Source organism: Pelophylax lessonae (assembly GCF_965119305.1).
Source record: "Pelophylax lessonae genome assembly, chromosome: 6".
Lineage (NCBI taxonomy): Eukaryota > Metazoa > Chordata > Amphibia > Anura > Ranidae > Pelophylax > Pelophylax lessonae.
The window spans coordinates 113097455-113111339 of record NC_138773.1 but is presented as its reverse complement, the minus strand read 5'-3'; the positions used below and the strand labels follow the sequence as shown (position 1 = coordinate 113111339).

The 13885-nt window shown below is 47.1% G+C and overlaps 1 protein-coding gene across 1 annotated transcript in view; it reads right to left on the bottom strand.

Annotated features, from left to right (window-relative positions):
* NAGA (alpha-N-acetylgalactosaminidase) overlaps nucleotides 1-9302 on the bottom strand; it is a 41436-nt gene extending 32134 nt beyond the window's left edge. Inside the window, exon 1 of the mRNA XM_082262090.1 lies at nucleotides 9226-9302. The gene's annotated coding sequence lies outside the window, so the exon portion shown is untranslated. The remainder of the gene's footprint in view (nucleotides 1-9225) is intronic.
* Between the last annotated feature and the right edge of the window lie 4583 nt (nucleotides 9303-13885).

Here is a 13885-nt window from a genome sequence, read left to right as displayed (position 1 = left end):
GCCCAGGCCAGATTCCTCCATCCCTGTCTGCAATGTATCCCCATCCGGAATCCCGGAGAGGGATGGATAATTCTGGGTGGAAATGGGGATAAATTGTGGACAGGGATTGGGGTGAACCGACATTTGTGCCCATGGGCGGTGCCCCAAGGGCCCGATGTCAGTGGGGGCCCCATGAGAGGCTCATGGTACCTCGCAGGGATCTAAATGGGGCCACGAATGGTCCATGCCAAATGAAAGTCCTGTCATGGCCACGGTCCACCACTTAGCAGTGGTGTCCTTTTTGCTAGGCCTCCTGCCAGCCACCACTGCCATGCTCACAGGGAGTGGGAGGTGCTGCAGAACTATCTGCAGAGAGTGCGGGAACATTTTAAAATTAACAAGCAGGTAAGTACCCGCTTGTTAAAGAGGAAGTAAACTTTTTTTCCCCCTGCAAAGTAAATACATAATGTGCTAGTATGCATGGCATACTAGCACATTATGTGACACTTACCTGCAACGAAGCCCGCGTTATGCCCGCTTGCTGGCCGTATCCATCTTGAGCAGTCTTCTTCCTGGTCTGCGGACTCCGGCAGTATTACTGGCCAGAGCCGCGTGACGTCACTCCCGCACATGCACACAGGAGCCGCCAGTCACGACACAGGGCTCTGAAGAAACGGCACGGGTGGCCGTTCCTTCAGAGCCCATGCGCCGATGACGTCATCGGCTGCATGCACTGTAAATATCTCCTAAACAGAGATATTTACAGCACCTATAGTTAAGCCTTAATATAGGCTTACCTATAGTTAAAGTGGGTTTACACCCACTTTAAGTTGGCCAGCTCCCACCTTCAACCCAAATCTGCAGCACCTCCAGTCTCCGTCCCCTGTGAGCATGGCAGTGGCTGCCGGCTTGAGGCCAAAGGGAGAGGACACCCCAGGCTGATCAGTGCTTATGACTTGCCAAGGTGATACACTGCAGAGAAGGCTTTCAATAAAAGGGTCACTGTGTCATAAAGGTGCACTGTGGTGTACTGGGGGCACTGTGGTGTACATTTTGAAAATTTACCATTGTTGCAACTCTAAAGCGGTCCCCCCCTTCCCTTCATCCTCAGATTTTTCTTTAAGACCCCTTTCAAACAGGTGGACCGTTCAGATCCGCCAAAGAAACTGACAGGTAGATCTGAACGGTCCACCCATGCATCTCTATGGGGCATCCGATGTCAGCGGAGACATGTCTGCTGACATCCGATCCCTCAAATCTGGACAAATGGAAACCCTATTTTCCATCCGATCGGATAAGAACGGACAGACAGTCCGTTCCCATCCGATTCCCCCATAGAGATGTATGGGGAACTGACAACTGTGTCTCCGCACACATCGCGGACACACAGCTGTCTCCTCCTGCTCAGCGGGGATCAGCGGATCGATTCCCCGCTGAGATAATCGGAGTCCATTTGACGGACTCCAGTGTGAAAGGGGCCTTAATCCCTGCATACCGTGTGGTGGGTACTGAATGTTTCAGATACACACCCCGCCAGCAATCAAGCAGTGTCTTGCCCTGAAGCCCACATACACACTAGGCGCCTTTGCAACCCACAGACAGACTGACTGGGAGACACACTAACCTGGGGGGGGGGCGAGGGGGAGGGAGTGTACTGGGAAACAGACTGACCTGGAAGGATTGTACTTAGAGAGAATGCCTTGGCAGAAGGGATTCTTACATACCCTTAATTTGTGTGGATAGAGAGGAGGCACTCTGCATTGAAAGGGGGCACGCTGTGGTCCATCTGCATTGATGGGGGGGCACGCTGTGGTCCATCTGCATTGATGGGGGGGGGCACGCTGTGGTCCATCTGCATTGATGGGGGGGGGGCACGCTGTGGTCCATCTGCATTGATGGGGGGGGGGCACGCTGTGGTCCATCTGCATTGATGGGGGGGGGGCATGCTGTGGCCCATCTGCATTGATGGGGGGGGGGCACGCTGTGGCCCATCTGCATTGATGGGGGGGGGGCACGCTGTGGCCCATCTGCATTGATGGGGGGGGGGGCACGCTGTGGCCCATCTGCATTGATGGGGGGGGGGCACGCTGTGGCCCATCTGCATTGATGGGGGGGGGGGGGCACGCTGTGGCCCATCTGCATTGATGGGGGGGGGGGGGGGCACGCTTTGGCCCATCTGCATTGATGGGGGGGGGGGGCAGGGCACGCTGTGGTCCATCTGCATTGATGGGGGGGGTGGGGCACGCTGTGGCCCATCTGCATTGATGGGGGGGGGCACGCTGTGGTCCATCTGCATTGATGGGGGGGGGCACGCTGTGGTCCATCTGCATTGATGGGGGGGGGCACGCTGTGGTCCATCTGCATTGATGGGGGGGGGCACGCTGTGGCCCATCTGCATTGATGGGGGGGGGGCAGGGCACGCTGTGGCCCATCTGCATTGATGGGGGGGGGGCACGCTGTGGCCCATCTGCATTGATGGGGGGGGGGGCACGCTGTGGCCCATCTGCATTGATGGGGGGGGCACGCTGTGGCCCATCTGCATTGATGGGGGGGGCAGGGCACGCTGTGGTCCACCTGCATTGATGGGGGGGGGGGCACGCTGTGGTCCATCTGCATTGATGGGGGGGGGCACGCTGTGGTCCATCTGCATTGATGGGGGGGGGGGGCACGCTGTGGTCCATCTGCATTGATGGGGGGGGGGCACGCTGTGGTCCATCTGCATTGATGGGGGGGGGGCACGCTGTGGTCCATCTGCATTGATGGGGGGGGGGGCACGCTGTGGTCCATCTGCATTGATGGGGGGGCACGCTGTGGTCCATCTGCATTGATGGGGGGGGGGGGCACGCTGTGGTCCATCTGCATTGATGGGGGGGCACGCCGTGGTCCATCTGCATTGATGGGGGGGGGGCACGCCGTGGTCCATCTGCATTGATGGGGGGGGGGGCACGCCGTGGTCCATCTGCATTGATGGGGGGGGCATGCTGTGGTTCATCTGCATTGATGGGGGGGGGCATGCTGTGGTTCATCTGCATTGATGGGGGGGGGGGCATTGATGGGGGGGGGAGGGGGAGGGAGTGTACTGGGAAACAGACTGACCTGGAAGGATTGTACTTAGAGAGAATGCCTTGGCAGAAGGGATTCTTACATACCCTTAATTTGTGTGGATAGAGAGGAGGCACTCTGCATTGAAAGGGGGCACGCTGTGGTCCATCTGCATTGATGGGGGGGCACGCTGTGGTCCATCTGCATTGATGGGGGGCACGCTGTGGTACATCTGCATTGATGGGGGGGGGGGCACGCTGTGGTCCATCTGCATTGATGGGGGGGGGGGCACGCTGTGGCCCATCTGCATTGATGGGGGGGGGGGGCACGCTGTGGCCCATCTGCATTGATGGGGGGGGGGGGCACGCTGTGGCCCATCTGCATTGATGGGGGGGGGGGGCACGCTGTGGTCCATCTGCATTGATGGGGGGGGGGGGGGGAACGCTGTGGTCCATCTGCATTGATGGGGGGGGGGCACGCTGTGGTCCATCTGCATTGATTGGGGGGGGGCACGCTGTGGTCCATCTGCATTGATTGGGGGGGGCACGCTGTGGTCCATCTGCATTGATGGGGGGGGGGCACGCTGTGGTCCATCTGCATTGATGGCGGGGCGGCACGCTGTGGTCCATCTGCATTGATGGGGGGGGGGGGGGCACGCTGTGGTCCATCTGCATTGATGGGGGGGGGGCACGCTGTGGTCCATCTGCATTGATGGGGGGGGGGCATGCTGTGGTCCATCTGCATTGATGGGGGGGGGGCATGCTGTGGTCCATCTGCATTGATGGGGGGGGGGGCATGCTGTGGTCCATCTGCATTGATGGGGGGGGGGCATGCTGTGGTCCATCTGCATTGATGGGGGGGGGGCATGCTGTGGTCCATCTGCATTGATGGGGGGGGCATGCTGTGGTCCGTCTGCATTGATGGGGGGGGGCATGCTGTGGTCCATCTGCATTGATGGGGGGGGGGCATGCTGTGGTCCATCTGCATTGATGGGGGGGGGCATGCTGTGGTCCATCTGCATTGATGGGGGGCACGCTGTGGTAAACATTTAACAGTGTAATTTTATGAGATATTTTACGAGGGCGTGTTTAGGGGCGGAGCAGGGTAGGGTTCGGGTGGGGCAACAAGTGGCGAGTAACTCTTAAGGCCTGGCTAGTAGCTCATGACTTGAAATTTGGAGCCCTGTGTGTGTATAATATATATATATATTATATTATATTATATACACACACACATACACGTAAAGTTATGTTCCTTACAAATAATTATAGTAACTAATGTATTTTATTTTTTTCTGCCGAATGTACACTTTCAGTGATGAATATAGTTGTCCATGGGGAAGGTTGGTGGTCAAGCACCGGGGGGCCCAGTCCTAAAGCTGTGTAAGGGGCCCCAACATTTCTGATGGCTGCCCTGCTCACTCGACTCTATGGTCTTGGAGGACCGGAGCGACGTCAAACGTCGTTGGATAGCAACCGGTTTAAAAAAGGTCCCCTTTTTTTTCTTCATTTTTTAGTGCACTTGTGAGGTCTGAGGTCTTTTTGACCCCAGATCTCACAATAAAGAGGTCCTGTCATGCCTATTTGTCATGCCAATGTTTACATTCCTTGTAATAGGAATAAAAATGATCACATTTTTTTATTTAAAAAAAACTGTAAAAATAAAAAATAATAAATATTGAAAAAAAAAAAAAAATTAAAGCGCCCTGTCCCCGTTCGCTCGTGCGTAAAAGCGAATGCGTAAGGAAGCCCTGCCCACATATGTAAAAAGTGTTTTAAACCACGATCGTTAGAGCAAGAGCAATAATTTAAGTGCTAGATCTTCTCTGTAACTCTAAGCTGGTAACCTGTAGAAATTTTTTTAAATGTCGCCTATGGGGATTTTTAAAGTACCAAAGTTTGTCGCCATTTTGCGAGCGTGCGCAATTTTAAAACATGACATGTTGGGTATCTATTTACACGGTGTAACATTTTCTTTCACATTATGGAAAAAAAATTGGGCTACCTTTACTGTTTTCTTATTTAATACAAAAATTGAATTAAAAAAAAAAAAAAAATTGCATTTGGAAGACCGCTGCGCAAATACGGTGTGATAAAAAATATTGCAACAATATCCACTTTATTCTCTAGGGTCTCTGCAAAAAAAAATAAATAAATAAATAAATATATATATTATATATATATATATATATATATATATATATATATGTATATATATAGTGGTAGTTTTAAGTAGTTTTCTAGCAAAGAAAACAGATTTTAGCTTGTAAACACCAAGTGTCAAAAACAGGCCCGGTCCTTAAGCAATTAATGGATGCTTGCTAAAACAAGTCTGATTTACAGGTTTGTAGCAGAAAACTGGGAAAATGACATGACCCAACCTCTAAGAGTCTACCTTGTACAAAAAGTCACACAATGAACAGTCACGTTACTCAACATACTTGAGCCGGATGTTCTGCTGGCAGGTGGATTGATGTTAGGAGTGGTCAGCACAACCTGAAGGTTTCTGTTGCGGGATGCAACAAAAATAAGACTAGTTATATAAATCATAGGTAAATGCACTTATGTTACATTAATGTATGTATTTTCAGACCATGTAACCCCGTATGACTTGCAAGTGAGCTAAAAAAATCAGTTGAAAGCTCCCATTGCCAGTCCACTGACAATTCACTTCTTAAAATGTAGCTAAAGGCAAAAAACTTTTTTTGTTGGATAGAGTGGAGAGGGATTAGAACACCTGTCATGTTTTATTTTTTTTTTTTTTTTGCTGTCTGTGCCCCCGTTAAGGAGATTCATCCTCTCCATTTGTCCTGTTTACCACTAAAAAAGTGAAAGTAAAAGAAATTACCCAAATTTTGGGTTGTCCCCAGAAAAGTAATAGAGGGGGAAATCTTCCAATGGGAAACACTAGTTCTGGTGACCTGGGGGGCCCCAAGAAATTCCTTAATTTGGGATTTTCTCTCACTTCCTGTTTGGTTTTGGGACAGGAAGTGAAGGGAAATCTCCGCAATGGGACACAGATGGTAAAAAAAAAAAAATCTAATAGGGGTTATTACCCTCTCTATTAAAAAAAATAAAATAAAATAATTTGTGCCTCTAGTTTTACTTTAAAGAGAATTCCAAGGTGTTCTCTGGCCAGTCACTGGTGTCATGCCCCAGACCTCCTTAATGCTTATTTTTGGGTTATTATGCCCAATTCATAACTATAGGTGAGAACAAGGACAAAGTACCTTGCTACTGGACCTATTTGTATATAAAAGTTGAGCTCCCTGTTTACACCACTCACAACAAGCACCAAGAGATACTGTACATTGGTTTACAATAAAAATACATTGGTTCACAGAAGGCCTGTACCTCTGTGAATAAAGGGAGCAAACGGATAAAGGAGCACTATCAGAGGATGATCAGACCAAAGCAGCCTGAAAATAGATAAGTATATGCACCTTTCCTTACATAAGTTAGTAAACATAGATTTTAGGAGGTGGAGGGGACAGTTTTAGGAGTAGTTAGGGTTAAGCTAGAATTCCACTGTAAAGCTAATATCCAGCGAACACTTTTTAAGCTGTTCGAGAAAAACATTTTTTTTCCCCTTTTGGAATAAAGGTTTTACATAAATGACAAAAAGCTGACCATTGGAAGCACCCCTGTCAGTGTTAAACGGTTTGTCACAACCCTCTAATTACCACTTTTGTTGAATAGCTTGGTGTTAAAGGAAGTTAAAAAAAAAAAAAAAAATAGACTTGTCAAGCTTTCTATTTTTTTAACATGTTAATACAATCAAAAGAGAAGAAGTATGACCAAAGTATGGCTGTACTTCTCTTTAGGATCACAAGAGTACATTGTACCAAGTCAGGTGCCAGCGGGCTATTGCTTGCCATCAGCTGGCGGTACAGACCTATGTCAGGCTTGGGAAGGATCCAGACAATATTGTCAGTATCTACCGGACTGCCTGATTAACAGCTGGCTCCGCCTTTCAGTGTGCGGGAGCCAAAACCAACTAAGCACACCACCTTTGCAGCCTAAGGGCTCTTTCACATGGCCGCTCAGGTTTTTTTTTTTTTTTTTTTTATCTCCGCTGCGGCACTTTTTTTTTTTTTTTTTTTTTTTATTTCACGGACACGGATGACATTGGTGTCATCCGCATATCATCCCATCCGTTTGCGGATGATATACGGACATAATGTTAGTCTATGGGGATTGCGGATGTCAGCGGATGACACCGCTGACATCTGATTTTGCATCAGTTCCGTTTTTTTAATGGAGGAAAAATAGGGTTCTGTTCCGTTCCAAAAAACAGAACAGAGCTGAAAGGACACAAATCGGATGTCAGCAGATGGTCATCCGCTATCCCATTGACAAGCATTATGTCTGTATATCATCCGCAAACGGGTGGGGTGATAATACGGACATACGGAACGCCCGTGTGAAAGAGCCCTAACACCACATATTTGTTGTTAAATCCAAAATAAATTATACAATCAGATTTTAACCTGTGTGGTGAGCTTAAGGAATTGTATACATTTTTCAAAAATTGTGTCTGAAGAAAGCTAGCGGGCGCACCAGCGATCGGATTAAAGCTAGCGGGCGCACCAGCGATCGGATTAAAGCTAGCGGGCGCACCAGCGATCGGATTAAAGCTAGCGGGCGCACCAGCGATCGGATTATAGCTAGCGGGCGCACCAGCGATCGGATTAAAGCTAGCGGAGGCACCAGCGATCGGATTAAAGCTAGCGGAGGCACCAGCGATCGGATTAAAGCTAGCGGAGGCACCAGCGATCGGATTAAAGCTAGCGGAGGCACCAGCAATCGGATGAAAGGTAGCGGAGGCACCAGCAATCGGATGAAAGGTAGCGGAGGCACCAGCAATCGGATGAAAGGTAGCGGAGGCACCAGCAATCGGATGAAAGGTAGCGGAGGCACCAGCAATCGGATGAAAGGTAGCGGAGGCACCAGCAATCGGATGAAAGGTAGCGGAGGCACCAGCAATCGGATGAAAGGTAGCGGAGGCACCAGCAATCGGATGAAAGGTAGCGGAGGCACCAGCAATCGGATGAAAGGTAGCGGAGGCACCAGCAATCGGATGAAAGGTAGCGGAGGCACCAGCAATCGGATGAAAGGTAGCGGAGGCACCAGCAATCGGATGAAAGGTAGCGGAGGCACCAGCAATCGGATGAAAGGTAGCGGAGGCACCAGCAATCGGATGAAAGGTAGCGGAGGCACCAGCAATCGGATGAAAGGTAGCGGAGGCACCAGCAATCGGATGAAAGGTAGCGGAGGCACCAGCAATCGGATGAAAGGTAGCGGAGGCACCAGCAATCGGATGAAAGGTAGCGGAGGCACCAGCAATCGGATGAAAGGTAGCGGAGGCACCAGCAATCGGATGAAAGGTAGCGGAGGCACCAGCAATCGGATGAAAGGTAGCGGAGGCACCAGCAATCGGATGAAAGGTAGCGGAGGCACCAGCAATCGGATGAAAGGTAGCGGAGGCACCACCGATCGGATGAAAGGTAGCGGATGCACCAGCGATCGGATGAAAGGTAGCGGAGACCCCAGCGATCGGATGAAAGGTAGCAGAGACCCCAGTGATCGGATGAAAGGTAGTGGAGACCCCAGTGATCTGATCAGAAAATAAAAGATCCCAGGTTGGCACACCTGCTGCAGCTCACATCAAAGTGGATACTGTATGTTTCTTGTAAATCTATGATAAATAAGGAAATAGAGAGTCTAACCGCGAGCACCACCCACTAATAAAGGCAACAGAAACAAGAAGCCAAGATGAACAGATCTTACTGCCAGACTCACCTGAGATACAGGCAGCCTGGGAGACTCTACTTACTGGTCTCCACCAAAAATTTATAAATCCCCCAGACCCTGAAAAATTCATATTTCTAACACTGGTAAAAGTAACTTACACAGGAGCTGTACACAGCATGTCTGTACTAAAGACATATATAATTATGGGAATATAGGGGTGATTGCTCTCCCTCCTTTCCTCAGCATGAATGGATTGCACCTTTTCAAGGCACTATTTCACTGAGAGAAAAACAAAACTCATCTGTAGAGACATGGTTTGCTGCAAAGATAAGAAGGACTGGATATCTACTTCAATTCATAAATATATACACGGAAACAAATATTTACACTACAAAACAACTAGAATAGGAGAAGCCACTAATAGAAAAGAAGTTTAGTGCAAAAAGAATACCTTGTATAATGCAACCGGCTCCTTCCAGCAACACGAATGTAAGTAATGAGAACACTTCCACACCAGGAACTGAGATCACATGATCTACAGCCACTTCCTACATAGTGCTTATAGCTGCAGTCATGTGATCTCAGATTGTGATTGTTTAGTTATAGGGAGAGGTTGTATCATTGCCGCCACCTACTGTACACATCAAATAATGCACCGACCTTATGTCAACTCTGAGCAGGAACTGGTAGATGACCTGTTTAGACATACAGGTCCCTCTCAAAAAATTAGCATATTGTGATAAAGTTCATTATTTTCTGTAATGTACTGATAAACATTAGACTTTCATATATTTTAGATTCATTACACACAACTGAAGTAGTGCAAGCCTTTTATTGTTTTAATATTGATGATTTTGGCATACAGCTCGTGAAAAACCAAAATTCCTATCTCAAAAAATTAGCATATCATGAAAAGGTTCTCTAAACGAGCTATTAACCTAATCATCTGAATCAACTAATTAACTCTAAACACCTGCAAAAAGAAACAGCGGCAGAAGCGCCTGACCTGGGCTACAGAGAAGCAGCACTGGACTGTTGCTCAGTGGTCCAAAGTACTTTTTTCGGATGAAAGCAAATTTTGCATGTCATTCGGAAATCAAGGTGCCAGAGTCTGGAGGAAGACTGGGGAGAGGGAAATGCCAAAATGCCTGAAGTCCAGTGTCAAGTACCCACAGTCAGTGATGGTCTGGGGTGCCATGTCAGCTGCTGGTATTGGTCCACTGTGTTTTATCAAGGGCAGGGTCAATGCAGCTAGCTATCAGGAGATTTTGGAGCACTTCATGCTTCCATCTGCTAAAAAGCTTTATGGAGATGAAGATTTCATTTTTCAGCACGACCTGGCACCTGCTCACATTGCCAAAACCACTGGTAAATGGTTTACTGACCATGGTATTACTGTGCTCAATTGGCCTGCCAACTCTCCTGACCTGAACCCCATAGAGAATCTGTGGGATGTTGTGAAGAGAAAGTTGAGAGACGCAAGACCCAACACTCTGGATGAGCTCAAGGCCGCTATCGAAGCATCCTGGGCCTCCATAACACCTCAGCAGTGCCACAGGCTGATTGCCTCCATGCCAAGCCGCATTGAAGCAGTCATTTCTGCAAAAGTATTCCCGACCAAGTATTGAGTGCTTAACTGAACATAATTATTTGAAGGTTGACTTTTTTTGGATTAAAAACACTTTTCTTTTATTGGTCGGATGAAATATGCTAATTTTTTGAGATAGGAATTTTGGTTTTTCATGAGCTGTATGCCAAAATCATCAATATTAAAACAATAAAAGGCTTGCACTACTTCAGTTGTGTGTAATGAATCTAAAATATAATGAAAGTCTAATGTTTATCAGTACATTACAGAAAATAATGAACTTTATCACAATATGCTAATTTTTTGAGAGGGACCTGTAGTCTGGAGGAACATAAACCTGCAATCAGTGATCTTAGCTGTCATTTTTCCAGGGGAGTTTAGGCCCCTTTCACAAAGGCAGTTGTTCTATCGCTGGTAAAAGCATGTTTTATTATTTTGAAATTCCAACATTCCTGGCACGGAGATTACTCACATTTGTACATTGTGTTTATTGACGATTACTTGCATTTATATGTGGCTGCTTTTAGCAGCAGTAGTAAATTATTGCCTTTTGTATAGCAACTGTTTACCTGTTTTTTCTTTTTACTGTGATTAATTGCGTTTATATACAGATAGCTTCGGTACATCGCTCCTGGACGCTGTCAACTTTATCTTAAAGAGGAAGTAAACCCTCCTCTGCAACTTGTACCTATAGGTATGCCTATAGGTACTGTAAATATCTCCTTAGGAGATATTTACTTTGCATGCAGCCAGTGACATCACTGGCGCATGCGCTCTGAAGGAATGGCCGCTTGTGCCGTTCCTTCAGAGCCCCGTGCCGTGACCGGCGGCTCCCGCGCACATGCGCGGGAGTGACGTCATCGCGGCTCCAGCCAATAAGATGGCTGGATGCTGCAAACCCGGAAGAAGGGCGACAGAACATGTCACCCATGAGACAGGTGAGCGGTTGGCACTGCGAGGCTTCGTTCTAAGGTAAGTATTTCATAATGAGCTAGTATGCGATGCATACTAGCTCATTATGTGTTTGTCTTTCAGGTGTTCGTTTTTTTTTTTTTTAATTCTGAGGTTTACAACCTCTTTAAATGCACAAAACTGTATGTTATGAAAATGTTACTAAATGCAGTGTGTGAACAGGGCCAAAGGATGCACTGTCTGCATCTAGCTGCGGCAAATAAGTTCCTCTATCCACAGCTAAAAGCTAAAATCTAGCTGCTTGTGTAAAAGGGGCCTAAAGCTGAGCTCAGGGATAAAAAATATTTTTGCACATTTTCCATGTACCACCAGAGTACCTCTAGTTATGCGTGTCCCATGTGTGGACAGCGGCTGCATTAAACTGTTAGTTTCATTTATTCCCAACATCATACTGACATCGTGCCTTTAGTCCACATGCACACTGTATTCTCTATGACGCCCTTTCTCCTACAGGAGTTTATCAGCAGAAAAACATGGTAAAAAGCCACATATTTGCATGCACATTTATACGCTTTAAAACATTTTCACGCACCTGGTGTTATTACGTTATATTGGCCAGAATGTTAATTTATTCTGGCCATTAGAATGAATTAATGCGCAAATGCGCATAAACATGCCCAGCATTATTGCGCGTTTAAGCGCTTTTGAGTGTGTTTTATGCTCAAAGGCTCCTCTCCTGAAAGTGATTTTTGGTGGGGGGGGGTCAGCCTCTAAACTCCTGTAAATGCCTATGGAGGGAATGGACACATAGGCTAACATTGTGAATTTATAGGCAGGCAAAAAAAAAAGCTCAGACGCCTGTAAAAGCAGCATTTTTGAGCTCAAGTGTGCATGAGCCCTAAAGACTGACTCCAGGTATGACCATTTGTACATAGTTACATTGGTCCAGCTTGGATGGATTTATGTATGTGCCATACCTGTTGGATTGCCCTGAAAGCTGGAAATGACTGTAGTAGGCATCGCTGATTCGCTAATACAGTGATCTTCACTAGTCTCTGGGTTCCATGTCGAGTTTCCTCTCTGCTGCTTAATAAACAAAGGAGATTGCTCGCTGAGCACGGGTGCCATTCAGAGAACACTTAGCATTTTCCCAATGAACGCAAAGTGTTCTCTGATTGGATGAGTTGGGGATTGTAACATCACTGGCACAGCTCTCTCCAGCTTGTTAAATCAAAGAACACTTTGCGCTCATTGGGAAAATGTGAGGTATTCTCTGAATGGTGTCCGTGCTCAGTGAGCCATCTCCTGTGTTCAACAAGCAGGTTGGTAGCCTTTTAACACAAAACCTGGAAGCTAGTGTAGATCACTATAGTAGTGGTGCAGATTACAGAGATTTTCAGCTTCCAAGGGGATCCCACAGGTATGGCACATGCATATTTACATTTGTCCAAACTGGACCAAATGTAACTATGTAAATATTGCCATACCTGGATTTCATTTTGAAGACCAGACCTTTTTCAGACATTTGTTGCTTACAAGTTAAAATCAGTCATTTTTGCTAGAAAATTACTTAGAACCCCTAAACATCTATTTTTAGCAGAGACCCTAGAGAATAAAATGTCGGTCGTTGCAATCTTTTATGTCCCACTGTATTTGCACAGCGGCCTTTGAAACACAATTTTTTTGGGGAAAAAATAAACTTTAATGAATTAAAGAAAAAAAACCTTAAATTTAGCCCAATTTTTAGTATAATATGAAAGATTATGTTACCTCGAGCCCAATTTTTAGTATAATGTGAAAGATTATGTTACGCCGAGTAAATAGATACCCAACATGTCATGCTTTAAATTTGCGCAGGCTAGTGGAATCTCGACAAACTACAGTACTTAAAAATCTCCAGATGGGTACATTTGCTTTGAATAATAAAAATTAATTGAATGGCATTTTATGGTTTTGGTGCTCAGATGCAATGTAGTTCCTGTTTAAGATTGATGGACACCCCAGGGCAGAGAAGATATTCAGCATCCAGAGGTATGGCTATATTGGGCTGAAGGGTTGTTATATAGTCTAAACCTACACACAGCATACACTGCACACAGCAGTGGAGTGCATCTAATACACATTCCCCAATGGTCTTCCAGGACAGCCCATGAGAGAAGCACCTCCTCCAACAGGAACAGGAAACACATCACCAATACACTTTAAAAGGCAGTCCCTCTTCTGAACTGGTCAGTTTTTTTGTGTTTCCTCTGGACAGGGGAGACGCATCACCTGGAACCTGAGTGTGGGAGGTCTCTGTTCTCTGGTTTTCTTTTTATTCTACCCACAACTTTACCTACCTGGCTCTACTGGGAGCAGCTAGTAGGATTTCCTGCAAGATGACCCTCCAAGACCACCCCTCAGACAGGAAAGTGGTAGCTTGGTTCCCTTTCTTTTTCTGTGCCTGGGGAAGGCTATGACTGGAAGTGGCATACCCCCTTGACAGGAACCGGCACAGGCAGCGTGGGTTCCCAACCAGGTGTCTGGGTGCGTGCACTGTCTGCACTATAGGACATTTTTTAGCGGGGGTTCGCGCAGTAGCTACATTGCGATTGTGGCCTGCCTGTGTTCC